This window comes from Dendrobates tinctorius, unplaced genomic scaffold (genome assembly GCF_039654945.1).
Source record: "Dendrobates tinctorius isolate UK_male_01 unplaced genomic scaffold, ASM3965494v1 ptg000138l, whole genome shotgun sequence".
Lineage (NCBI taxonomy): Eukaryota > Metazoa > Chordata > Amphibia > Anura > Dendrobatidae > Dendrobates > Dendrobates tinctorius.
Window position 1 is genome coordinate 23,042,601 of NW_027361806.1, and position 14,232 is coordinate 23,056,832.

General features: G+C 44.3%; 1 protein-coding gene across 11 annotated transcripts in view; it reads left to right on the forward strand.

Moving 5' to 3' along the window:
* NEXN (nexilin F-actin binding protein) overlaps nucleotides 1–14,232 on the forward strand; it is a 60,031-nt gene that overhangs the window by 1,573 nt on the left and 44,226 nt on the right. The gene's annotated exons all lie outside the window — the stretch shown is intronic.

Sequence of the window (14,232 nt, forward strand, 5' to 3'; positions counted from 1 at the left end):
TCATCGTAATCTGGTCGTCTGGGTTCTCGTCTTCCTTGCGCTCAGTTCTCCGAGTTCGTCATTAATGTGATGTGAACTTATAAAGATAAAAAAGGTTGTTTTAGAAATCTGGCAAAACTTTCCACTGCTTGTGTTTAGCCCTGATACTAGATAAGAGTGTGATGTATTCCTTGGTGTTGTGCGGCGTGGAACCAGTTTGGCATTTGGGCTACCATGTACTAGACCTTTTTTTTTCATTTTTGACTGCGGAATACTACTGAAATAATATATAAACACAGCAAAAAGTTTTCAAAGAATATTGAGTTTAAAATAAAATGTTAATTTCCAATGGACGCGGCCTTAAACAGAAACTCGGGAAATTTTTGAGGGCAAAAATAAAGTTATTGTCCAGTAATCTCGTCAGTCAGGATGCACCTTTGAGCAATGGCTTGAAGCTTATGGGCCTCAATGCAAAATCTCCAATGGACCCCCCTACTAACACAGGTGTTTAATAGGGCAAAGGGACCTTTGTGAAACCCCCGCTAGTCTCTAGGGCCTGGGTGCAATTTATCCCCTGCACCTATTATAGTTACACCCCTGCCTCTGATAGAGACACGCCACGGTGCTTGGGTGGAGATGCCCCCTCTTACCTCGGTCCCAGAAATAGTCACAACAAACAGGGACCTATGATCAGGGGAGATGGTTACTAATCATTGTCTAGGACAGAAAACCCAGTTGCAGCAGTTTTATCTGTGGAGTAGAGCTATGTCTTGTGTGAACCCACCCTTATCTGGGGGCTGAAGTTGACTGGTGGTTATTGGGGATATATATAGCGGTGTACACTAGCAACTATATGGCGGTATTATGCTTGTTTCCTGGGCCACATTTCATCTAAAGCTCAGCCTGTTTATCAATATGATATGTCATAGGGGGAAAAAAGAAGGGTTTGCATATGATACGAGTGCCAGCAGGGGAATGGGCATTACACTGGGGTCCTTGTCCTCTACTTATCATTCTGAATGACATCATTGGTTCTGTGGTTAAACATTTCATTACTTTTTGGAACATCCGCACAAGAAACTCCTAAGTAAACAAAACTAAACATTTTTTTTTCCTTTCGTGGGAACCTGGTGTCGGTTGGTTTTATTGCAGACTATATGGCGGTGATATTAATAAGCCGGGTCAGCACATTCTCATGCTGGCTCTTATATAAATGGTGCAGCCATCTGGAGACTTTTTCATGCGGCTCGTACGGCACAATGTACATTTTCTGAATATAGGATTCCAGGCTTTATATCTGGGGTTTGCCAAGGACAAGACCGGGCAGAGTCGGATACTGCAGAGTCTGTGTAATGTCATTGGGTCTGGGATGAGTCCTCACAACAGGTGGCAGCTGCTGTCACTGCCCCCTCCCAATAGTGCCGCAGTAAAATGAACCGATTATCTAACGCCGTCACCTGCAACCTCCATGTCAGGTTTATACGTGGCGCCATTACTACTCAGGCTCAGCATGGTCACTGGGAGTCGTCTTGGTGGATCCCTCCGAGGATCAGATGATGAGTTGATTGACAGTACCCCATTTCTTGTGTGCTTCTCCCCAAAGATAAAAGGGCCCAAATACACCTGCCAGCCACTCATCCCCCCGCCGCTAATGGCCAAACTGAGAATGTGAGCACTTGTCTTGTTTTTCTGCCCCCTAGGATACATTGGTAAATTTTACAAAGAAAGTGCCAAAAAAAATTGGGGACACCATGGCAAGGACAGGGGATTTAATTCTAGGGGGTGCAGCAACAGCAGTCACCTGAGACTGTGACCCTCATATTACATAATAAAAAAAGGTAGGTGGGCAGTGGTTAAGATCATGGGCCCCAATGCAAAAGCTGTAATGGGGCCCCCAATTATTGCCAGCGTTTAATAATATTGGTCTTTTCATGTAGGGACTTTTTGGGCCCTTTAGTCTGCAGGGCCCGGGTGCGATTGCAACCTCTGCACCTATTGTGGTTATGCCCTTGCAAGTAGGTACAATGCCACAAGTTACGCCTCTGCCCAAGTCCACCATGAGCGGATATGGGGCACCGTGCTTTAGATCCAAAACATGGATGTGTGTCTGAGGCCTCAGATTTGGGTAAATTGTTGAGCTGTGCAATATTTTTCCCATTTTTTTTTTTTTTTTAAATGAAGTTCTGTAACCGACCGCAAGATTCAGATAGAATGACTTTCTAATTGTTCTGATTGCAAATTTTCGGAAAGTTTTCACTAGGTGACTGCTATCTAAGCAATTACCTAATATGTTCTGGTAGCTTCATCGAAAACAAAGGTGATTGTCTTTAATGTTTAAAGAAAATTGTCCTTTTTTATATATACATTGTATAATAAAATAAAATCTGTGTTTTCGATGGACGTTCCGTTTCTTTGTGTAGAGGTAATTAGTCCCTTTTTAGTACTGTACAATTTTAGGTAAATGACAAATTCAGAAATCTTTAGATCTTTGGAAATACGGCTTGGGGGGGGGGGGGGCACACCGACTCATGGAGATTTATTATTGCTGTCATGTTTTAGGACTTCTATATCCAACCATGTTTCAGATGAAGCTATCATAGTGGAGCGCATAAGTCACAATAATGGAGAGGCATCAATCAATTGATAATTAGCTTTATTTAAATTGGTGTTTTATGGTCTTGTTTCTTGTTGTTTTGGTTTTTTTTTTGCTCCAAAAACGATGCAAACTTTCTTAAATGAGTTGAAAACTTCTAGTAAATATTGTAGTAAAATTGTAAAGTTCTAGTGAAGATGACTGTAAGTTTATGATACAATCCTAGTAAACATTGTGACGTTGTAGCAAAGTTATGGATGTAGTAAACCTTTGGTAAAGTTGTGATACAGTTACAGTAAAGCTGACCCGTTCATTTTCTAAGATCCCAATGAGTGATGTGGATGCACGCTTTCACTCTTTCTGGTGCATTTAGGTAATAGATTTGTCTAAAAACAACTTGCAGCAAATAATAACAAGATAATTCAGGAACCAAGCTAATAATACGTCTAATAATGCATCTTCCTGAAGAATTCTCACGTCCGTGTTTGCCGCCAGTGATTTTCACGCACATGTAATAAGCTCTATGAGGCCTTTTGCATTTCTTTTTTTCATTAATACAATGGAGACGCATCCTGTTTGATCTGATTTATGCATCAATCTTGCCAATTCAAGTGACTGGATCCCCCAAAATCTAACATCACATGGATACCATCTGAATTACATCCTGGTGCTGTCCAATTTTTACTAACTCTAGGGAAAAAAAAATTTTGCAAACAGGAATAAAAAGATGGTAAAAAAATAGCCACACGGACCAAAAACTAATAAAAGCAGATCCAGCGCACCAATGAGAAATGGTATTTTTTTTTATGGACGTGAAAAATCAATGACGTGTGAATTAAGTCTTATTTGCAACATCACCAAAAAACGAAGCCGTATCTGTTGTGAAACCACTAACATGATCAGAACTTTTTGCAACGGTCGCTTTTAATATCTCGGGGACAGTTTAGACCACAGCGGTAATTTCCCTGCGATTTGCACCTAAGCCTAAATCTCATTATTACCAGGGCTGATCTCGTTATAGAAGGATTCTGGATTGTTGCGGCTCTTGCCACGTCCATGTTCTCAATGTTTCCCAATTCGTACCGGAACGCGACGTCTTATAGCAGCACAACACCCAGTGCTCCGTGTCCTCCCGTGGCCCCGGCATTACACGCCGCTGTATATTGTGTTTTATTGTTACTGTGTCGTTTTCCGCAGGTTGTATACTTTGTGAACTCGCCAGGTTTATAGGAGACTCCGTGCACCATGTTAATAATTATTTTCTGATTCTTCTTCGCTGTCCCGTGAGAGGAGGCCTGACCGGCTTTGGTCCTGGCCCGGTGCCCCGTCTGAGCCCGATGATCATGTACACTTCGGCTATTTTCAGCCTCTCGCAGCTGAGACCCCTGCCCCCTCCCGGCAGCTTCTGTTTTTTCCAGCCCCCTGTACACACTTGGAGCCGTAATGACACACATCTATTTTCTTTTTTTTTTTGTACCACGTTGGACAGGATTCAGTATTCTCGATAATATCTTCATATGTTTATTCTACATCTCAAGCGCAGACCCGGGAATATGTTACACGCTCCTTTGGCAGCAAATGCTTTATACTTCGTGCCAATTACAGGCTCACAATCCTTTTTTTTTTTTTTTTTTTTATTGAAGTTGGATCCGGGATATGAATGCAACGTGGCTGAAGTATAGCTATTATTGCTGTATGCTTTATTTTCTAAAACAAAGACATTAAATTTCAGAAGTTTTTGGAGAATTTTGCTTTCCTTGTACGATTTGGAGACCAGGACTGGACAGCTCAGGAAATGAAAGGTCTTATGTTATTACGGGGCTGTGCGGGGAGGACACAGGGGCTCCACTGGTACTGATTTTATATACTCAGGCGATCAAAAATGAAAACTGCATAAAATATGCAGACAGCCTTCAACATATTCCACCGCTTTGTGTATACAGCTCCTGCACAGATCTGTGTGTCTCCATCATTACAGGTCTCTGTGGTATGCTGATCCTACAGTCACGTACTGCTCCTTCCCATCTGCCCTTAGTCCTAGAGAAAGACGGGTCTGAACTCCCCTGAATCCGGCCCATGTTATTTATGCATTTGGTGCATTTATGACACCGTTTATATGGACGCTGTATGATGGTAAAGGATCACAAATGGTACATACAGTATGGCAGTTTATATGGGCACTGCATGACCTTAGGAGTATGTATGGCACAGTACATATAGGCACTGTATGACAGTAGAGGGGTATGTATGGCACAGTTTATATGGGCACTGTATGACAGTAGAGGCAATTGTATGGCACGGTTTATCTGAACAACTTACAGCACATTTCCTGGTTTCTTTTTTTAAACTATTTTCAGGATGCTGTGTGGCCCTATATTGGCGGCATATAGATGTACTAGGTGTGGCCCTATATTGGCGGTATATAGATGTACTAGGTGTGGCCCTATATTGGCGGTATATAGATGTACTAGGTGTGGCCCTATATTGGCGGTATATAGATGTACAAGGTGTGGCCCTATATTGGCGGTATATAGATGTACTAGGTGCGGCCTATAATGGCGGTATATAAGAGTACTATGTGTGGGCCTATAGTGGCGGAGTATAAAAGTACTATGTGTGGGCCTATAGTGGTTGTATATACAGTAGGTACAGAAAGTATTCAGACCCATTTACATTTTTCTCTTTGTTTCGTTGCAGCTACTTAGTAAAATCAAAAAAGTTAATTTTTTTTCTCATTAATGTACACTCTGCACCCCATCTTGACTGAAAAAAAAACAACCAGAAATGTAAACATTTTTGCAAATGTATTAAAAAAGAAAAACTGAAATATCACATGGTCATATAAGTATTCAGACCCTTTGCTCAGACACTCATATGTAAGTCACTTGCTGTCCATTTCCTTGTGATCCTCCTTGAGATGGTTCTACTCCTTCATTGGAGTCCAGCTGTGTTTAATTAAATTGATAGGTGTCATGATCCATGCTGGATCATGACAGATAAAAGCACATGTAACCTTTTTTTTTTTTTTCCCTTAAGCTGTGTGCTTAAGCTTGGTTTTGCCCCCGGTGGCCATTAGGATTATTACACAGTGGTGTTTTTGTTCTAGTTTGCCCCCGGTGGTGGTGAGCGTCATTGCACTCTGGTTTCTTTAGGTTAGTGCATGTGATATAAAGCAGGTGTGATTGCTGGCTCTTACCTATAAAAGAGTGTCAGGTGTTGCAATCACTGTTGGTGATAGTGTTCATTTCAACCATCCTTGGTAGAGGAAGGATCTAGAGAGAGGTCCTGGCAGCTCAGTCAGAGCCCTGATGTGGAAGGAGTCAGAGGGGATTTCCTTGCAGCTCTGACAGAACTTGGTGGCAGCTATTCAGGAGGAAAGCTGCATTCTGGTGGTGGACTCTGTTGCTGGGAGCAAGAGCAACAGAGCAAAGCTAAGTGGTGTTTCCCTGTCTGCATTTTTCCTGGTGTGTATTAGTACAGCGGTGGGGCCAGTGCCTGCATCACCCAGCTCCCTAGCAAGGGATAGTGTAGGGTGTGCTAGGGTGACAGGTATCCTGATCGGCGCCCGGTGCGGAACCGGCCTAGGGAACGTTAGGAGTATGAGACACTGACTCAGGGGAGTGCAGGAGGTCTCCACGTCCCCGCTCCCTATCGCAGGGCCCACCATTGAAACTGTTTCCCCTTTCCCCATGTCTTGTTGTTTTAGTTACCGGCCTGCGGGCCGTGTCACACAGGACAGTTTCACATCCTGTCTTGTTGTTTCAGTTCCGGCCTGCTGGTCGCGTCACACAGGACGGGTCCACGTGATAATAGGACTTGATTTGTAAAGGCGCACACCTGTCTTTATAAGACCTCACAGTGCATGTCAGACCAAATGAGAATCATGAGGTCAAAGGAACTGGCAAAAGAGCTCAGAGACAGAATTGTAGCAAGGCACAGATCTGGCCAAGGTTACAAAAGAATTTCTGCAGTACTCAAGGTTCCTAATAGCACCGTGGCCTACATAATCCTTAAATGGAATAAGTTTGGGACCACCAGAAGTCTTCCTAAACCTGGATGTCCAGCCAAACTGAGCAATCGTGGGAGAAGAGCCTTGGTGAAAGAGGTATAGAAGATCCCCCAAGATCACTGTGGCTGAGCTCCAGAGATGCAGTTGGGAGATGGGAGAAAGTTCCACAAAGTCAAATATCACTGCAGCCCTCCACCAGTCGGACCTTTATGGCAGAGTGGCCCGACGGAAGCCTCTCCTCAGTGCCACACACATGAAAGCCCGCATAGAGTTTGCTAAAAAAAACACATGAAGGACTCCCAGACTATGAGAAATAAGATTCTCTGGTCTGATGAGATGAAGATAGAACTGATAATTCTAAGCGGTATGTGTGGAGAAAACCACTCGTTTTTCATCACCTGCCCAATACAATCCCAACAGTGAAACATGGTGGTGGCAGCATCATGCTATGGGGGTGTTTTTCAGCTGCAGGGACCGGACGGCTGGTTGCAAGTAAAGGAAACATGAATGCGGCCAAGTACAGAGATATCCTGGATGAAAACCTCTTTCAGAGTGCTCTGGACCTCAGACTTGGCAGAAGGTTCACCTTCCACAAGACAATGACCCTAAGCACACAGCTAAAATAACAAAGGAGTGGCTTCAGAACACCTGCGACCATTCTTGACTGGCCCAGCCAGAGCCCTGACCTAAACCCAATTGAACATCTCTGGAGAGACCTGAAAATGGCTGTCCACCAACGTTCACCATCCAACCTGACGGAACTGGATAAGATCTGCAAGGAAGAATGGCCGAGGTCCCCAAATCCAGGGGTGAAAAACTTGTGGCATCATTCCCAAGAAGACTTGTGGCTGTACTAGCTCAAAAGGTGCTTCTACTCAATACTGAGCAAAGGGGCTGAATACTTATGACCATGTGAGATTTCAGTTTTTCTTTTTTAATAAATTTGCAAAAATTTCAACATTACAGTTTTTTTTCAGTCAAGATGGGGTGCAGGGTGCACATTAATGAGAAAAAAATGAACTTTTTTGAATTTACCCAATGGCTGCAATTAAACAAAGTGAAAAATTTTAAGAGGTCTGAATACTTTCCGTACCCACTGTAGAAGTATTATGTATGGGCCCATGGTGGCGGTATATAGAAGTACTATACGTGGGTCTAGAGTGGCGGTATATAGTAGTATGTGCGGGCCTAAAGTGACGGTATATAGATGTAATATGTGCGGGCCTAGAGTGGCGGTATATAGATGTACTATGTGTGGGCCTAGAGTGGCGGTATATAGATGTACTATGTGCGGGCCTAGAGTGGCGGTATATAGATGTACTATGTGCGGGCCTAGAGTGGCGGTATATAGATGTACTATGTGCGGGCCTAGAGTGGCGGTATATAGATGTGTGGGCCTAGAGTGGCGGTATAAAGATGTACAATGTGTGGAAACTGTATTGCACTGGTAATCCTGTTTTTGCCTCTAGCTCAGCAGCACATCTTGTCACTATTTGGTCCCTCCGGTCTGATTTCTGGGTGTTTCTTCTTTGCAGCGGCCGGTGATTTTGAGGATTGTAGTACTATTATTAGTATGAATGATATTTACTATATTATGGTTTTGTTCATTACTAAGCTTGGTGGTTCACGACTGTTGCTTTGCAGCGCTGGGGTCCTGAATTCAAACCCCACTATGGACGACATCTGCAAGGAGTTTGTTCTCCCTGCGTTTGTTTTTTCTTGGTTCTGCTTTCCTCCCCCACTACAAAGTCTGATAGACAATGTAGATTGTGAGCCCCAGTGGGGACAGTGCCAATACTGCATGTAAAGCGATGTGATAGATGAAGGTTGTGGAGACACGGGGGTCAGTAGGTGCTCTCGGCCGCTGGCCTGGACGAATAGACCAGGGATCATCCCACTGAACACCCACTCTGCTTTCCGTGGGCATAATACTACTCGTACAACACCTGGTGAGGGTAACACAGTGTGCCAATACTTTGCCTCACCAACAAACAATAACATATAGAACAGCCCCAGCAAAAACACAAGATGGTGCAAATTACAGAGTCTCACCGATCCGCTGGTTCACAAGGAATTACTGCGACTTCAGGTCTTCCAGAACCGACTACGCCTACCAGTGGCACCCCGTTTTCGTCGGGCACCCACAGAGAGGAGGTAATGACAAGCTTAGGAAACTGACAGTCCTCTGAGGTATGTGGCCAGGTGACCTGACTTCTCCAAACTTCTCCATGGGAACAGTAATGTCCAATGCATCAGATCTGTATTCCTCCAGCTGGGTTCATGGTCTCTTATGCTGGTGTGCTGTAGTGTCAAATCTGTATTCCTCTGATTGCAGCCATGGTGCCTTGGCTGCTGATCTGTTGGGGCTCACTGCAAAAGGATAGACGTCCCTTTTTATACCCACAGCTGTCCTCCAGGCCATAATCCACAGGTCAGGGGGAAGGTGAGATGAGGTAAACTCTTTGTTTGAGTATTCAATCAATTTGCATGGCTCTTCAATGTTTGCAGGTCAACAAGCTGCATGGACTGATACAATGGGTAATATATTAGCAAACATTCTTTGTTCAATGACCCTGTGTCCCTGTCCTTCAAGGATAGCAGCACAATATGATGCAACAAACCTCAACTCAAGAGTCAACCTTCATGCCCATATGAGCAATAGCCTATGTCTTCTGACTTACTGAAAAATATGTCTCGCATAATTAAAAATAAATTCTGTGTTGTCACAAATGTGCTATGCTAGCAAGTAAAACATTATTTAGCGACAAAATAGCGAATTCCTGCATTCTCTGTAAGTAAACAGAAACTTTCCAGCTTTATTTCATGGATGCCATTGAAATCAGAGGAATTTCTATCTCCGGTCTGTTCTGGATGTGCATGATGCTCAATAAATAAAGCCGGGATGTTTCTTTTCATCCACAGTCTGGGGACTCACTATTTTGTCTACTAAATAGTGTTGTTACTTTGCAGCCGGACACACCTGACGCATTCAGCTCTGCTACATCAGCAGTGACTGCATTATAAATAGCACAGCACAGATAACATTGTTGGCAAGTGCTAAAAAAAAAATGTCCAAGTGATTAGGCTGACAGAGGACAGGAATCTGGAGGCTGCAGCAGAAAAAAACGTGAGATAACGCAGGAATTCGGGGGCGAAGACGATAACGTTTCCAAATGGTGGTAAATGGATGACTGATGGACTCTGGTATCTGTTCATGCTATAGGGAACCTGTCATGACCATCTTCCTACTGAAACTAGCAGCATGGCTGTATAGGTCCGAGCTCAACAATAAAAATGACGCCTGTCTTGTAGTGATCCGATGTGCCAGCGATGAGAAATTGAGCACTGAAGCAAAGTAGCCTGGAAGGTGCAATATGGGCGTGTCCATGTACTCTGAATGCACAGACACACCCCCAGCGCACTTCTAGGGTAATTTGTATATGGCTTCAAAGCTCGATTTCTTATCAGTAGAATATCAGATTACTACAAGACAGGTGTCGTTTTTCTTGTTGTACAGCCACGTTACCAGTGTCAGAAGTAAAATCACCCTGACAGGTTCCGTTTAGGACGGGGAGATGTGTTAGAATCGAACATGTATCATAGTGTGAACTGAGCCCAGGAGCAGCTGCGCTCACATCACTGACACAGAAAGTGGGAAAGAACCTCTGTGTCAGAACAAAATGGGAAAGTCAGGCTTCTGGGAGTGCGGGAGCAGAGGCTGAAGTACGGTCACTAGGCTGTGCGCAGAGTTAGAATACCTTTAGTAATTCCCATTTCTTTCTAACCCTGGACAACCCCCGTCATGCCACCCATTCATGGACACAGGAGCCTGAGGCAGGAGTAGGATTGCATGAGCCAAATGTCCTGCAGAGAAGAGTCCAAAACAGGATCACAAAGAGAAAAAGGATATGGAGGAGGGAGATGACGCTGCAGTTTATCTGATGAAGGAAGTAGCCTCCAGCCCTAATAGTATACCGCTAGGGGTTCACCAACTCATCGGACAAGAAGAGGATCAGGTGTGCAGAAGCATAGAAAACTCTAAACCAATGTGTAGGAGTTGATAGAGCAGTGTCCGGAGACTTTGCTGCATGCTGTTTCCTCTGCCCATGTGATGTGGTTCTCTATCAACTCAAAGTCGCAACAGTGCAGCTCCATTCACTGTGTAGTGGCCATTGCTGAGAACTGAATAGGAGCTGGAGCTGCAGTACCTAAGAACGGCCACTACACAGAGTATGGAGCTGCAGTACCTAAGAACGGCCACTACACAGAGTATGGAGCTGCAGTACCTAAGAACGGCCACTACACAGAGTATGGAGCTGCAGTACCTGAGAACGGCCACTACACAGAGTTTGAAGCTGCAGTACCTAAGAATGACCACTATGCAGAGTATGAAGCTGCAGTACTTGAGAATGGCCACTATGCAGAGTATGGAGCTGCAGGACCTGAGAATGGCCACTATGCAGAGTATGGAGCTGCAGGACCTGAGAATGGCCACTATGCAGAGTATGGAGCTGCAGTACCTGAGAACGGTCACTATGCAGAGTATGGAGCTGCAGTACCTGAAAACGGTCACTATGCAGAGTATGGAGCTGCAGTACCTGAGAACGGTCACTATGCAGAGTATGGAGCTGCAGTACCTGAGAACGGTCACTATGCAGAGTATGGAGCTGCAGTACCTGACAATGGCCACAACACAGAGTATGGAGCTGTAATACCTGAAAAATGCCACTAAGTAGACTATGGAGCTGCACTACCTGAGAGCAGTAACTAAGCAGAGTATGAAGCTGCAGTACCTGAGAATGGCCACTATGCAGAGTATGGAGCTGCAGTACCTGAGAATGGTCACTATGCAAAGTATGGAGCTACAGTACATGAGAACGGTCACTATGCAGAATATGGAGCTGCAGTACCTGAGAATGGCCACTATGCAGAGTATGGAGCTGCAGTACCTGAGAATGGCCACTATGCAGAGTATGGAGCTGCAGGACCTGAGAACGGTCACTATGCAGAGTATGGAGCTGTAATACCTGAAAAATGCCACTAAGTAGACTATGGAGCTGCACTACCTGAGAGCAGTAACTAAGCAGAGTATGGAGCTGCAGTACCAGAGAATGGCCACTATGCAGAGTATGGAGCTGCAGTACCAGAGAATGGCCACTATGCAGAGTATGGAGCTGCAGTACCAGAGAATGGCCACTATGCAGAGTATGGAGCTGCAGTACCAGAGAATGGCCACTATGCAGAGTATGGAGCTGCAGTACCAGAGAATGGCCACTATGCAGAGTATGGAGCTGTAGTACCTGAGAATGGTCACTATGCAAAGTATGGAGCTGCAGTACATGAGAACGGTCACTATGCAGAGTATGGAGCTGCAGGACCTGAGAATGGCCACTATGCAGAGTATGGAGCTGCAGGACCTGAGAATGGCCACTATGCAGAGTATGGAGCTGCAGGACCTGAGAATGGCCACTATGCAGAGTATGGCGCTGCAGGACCTGAGAACGGCCAATACGCAGAGTACGGAGCTGCAGTACCTGAGAATGGCCACAACACAGAGTATGGAGCTGTAATACCTGAAAAATGTATGGAGCTGCAGTACCTGAGAACGGCCACTACGCAGAGTATGGATCTGCAGTACCTGAGAACGGCCACTACACAGAGTATGGAGCTGTAGTACCTGAGAACGACCATTATGCAAAATATGGAGCTGCAGGACCTGAGAACGACCACTATGCAGAGTATGGAGCTGCAGTACCTGAGAACGACCATTATGCAAAATGTGGAGATTCAGTTACTGAGAATGGCCATTATGCAAAATATGGAGCTGCAGTACCTGAGAACGACCACTACGCAGAGTATGGAGCTGCAGTACCTGAGAACGGCCATTATGCAAAATATGGAGCTGCAGTACCTGAAAATGGCCACTACGCAGAGTATGGAGCTGTAATACTTGAGAATGGCCACTGTGGGAATGCTCTGGGACCTGTACAGAAGCCATTGTGAGGGAAGGAGGAAGAGATGGGCGGTGACATTATCCATAGGAGAGTTTTATGGGCACGCTCTATGACCTGTGTAGAGTTCACTGTGCAGGGAGGCAGAGATAATCTGTGACATTATATAGTGGTATGTAAAAGATTAAATAATGTCTAAAAGGCCTAAAGTTAAATATGACACATTTCCTTTGTATTTTAGGCAAAGAAAATATGAATAGTCATCTTTTACATTTTAAAAATTACAAAAAGGAAAATGGGCTGATGCAAAAGTTTGGACACCCTGCATGGTTAGTACCTAAGTAAAACAAAAAAGAATCCCCAGACAACCAAATGCCACTACACTAAATCTTATAAATTAGATACCATATAGGCATTAATATATAAGACTACTGGATGCTGACGTTCAGCGCCAAAATGATCAGAACAGATAAAAAGGGAAGGCGCACACAGAGCTATAAGGTAAAAAAATATATATTTATTAGAACAAAAATACAGCAATAATAAAAACAACTAACAGACACAAAAAAGCCCAAACACTCAGTGGTGAGCCAAAAATAATTGTGGCACCACAGGTGAACAGGGACCATTAATATAATAGCAGCAGAAAAATATTGTGATAAATATAGTTACACGAATATACCAAGATGTAATGACCTATAGCAGGAATCTTAAAATCAAATTGCTACAAAGTGCACAGTGCATAAGGCTACTGCAGTGGACACAAAACCAAGGTACTGACTAGGATATTAACTCACCTAACAAATAGTGCCAGCTATGCTGCCACAACCCCTACGCGCGTTTCGGCAGCTTGGCTTCGTCAGGAGGAGTCCCTGATCAGTTGGGCAAAGCATACTGCGCAGGCGCCGGAGGCCTTTTCAATGCGCAAGCGCGGAAAACAACATTATCTGTGATATTCACAGATGAAGATTACGTTCAGCAAGCCGAGGGGGAAGGGAGGCGACTAAGCCACGCCCAGCGGACCGGACCGCGGCGATTTGCATACATCTCCAACAAGATAAGGTATTTATGCATCAAAGGTGCGGGGTCAGGGGGAATAAAAAATCCTAATAGAATCCTTATGGGATGCACAATTGGGTGATATCCTTATATGATATCACTAAAAATGGGTGACAGATTCCCTTTAAATTCTGGGCCTTTTTTTCTCCACACATACCTTTGATTGTTGTGGCCACAGAGGTCTATTTTACCCTCATCGGTCCACAGGACTTTTTTCCATAATGCTTCAGGTTTGCTTAGATGTTCTTTTGCATACTTCTAATGCTGATTTTTATGGTGAGGACGCAGGAAAGGTTTTCTTCTGAAGACTCTTTCATGAAGGCTATATTTGTGCAGGTGTCTGTGAACAGTAGAACAATGTCCCACAACTCCAGAGTCTGCTAAATCTTTCTGAAGGTCTTTTGCAGTCAAGCTGGGTTTCTGATTTGCACCTCTAGCAATCCTATGATCAGTTCTCTGTAAAATTTTGCTTGGTCTTCCAGACCTTATCTTGAGCTCCACTGTTCCTGTTAACTGACATTTCTTAATTACATTTCGAACTGAGGAAAGAACTTGAAAACGCTTTGCTATCCATCATAGCCTTCAGCTGCTTAGAAGAACCCATGGCTGTTGGTTTTTGGCACAAGGTTAGAGGAGGCTGG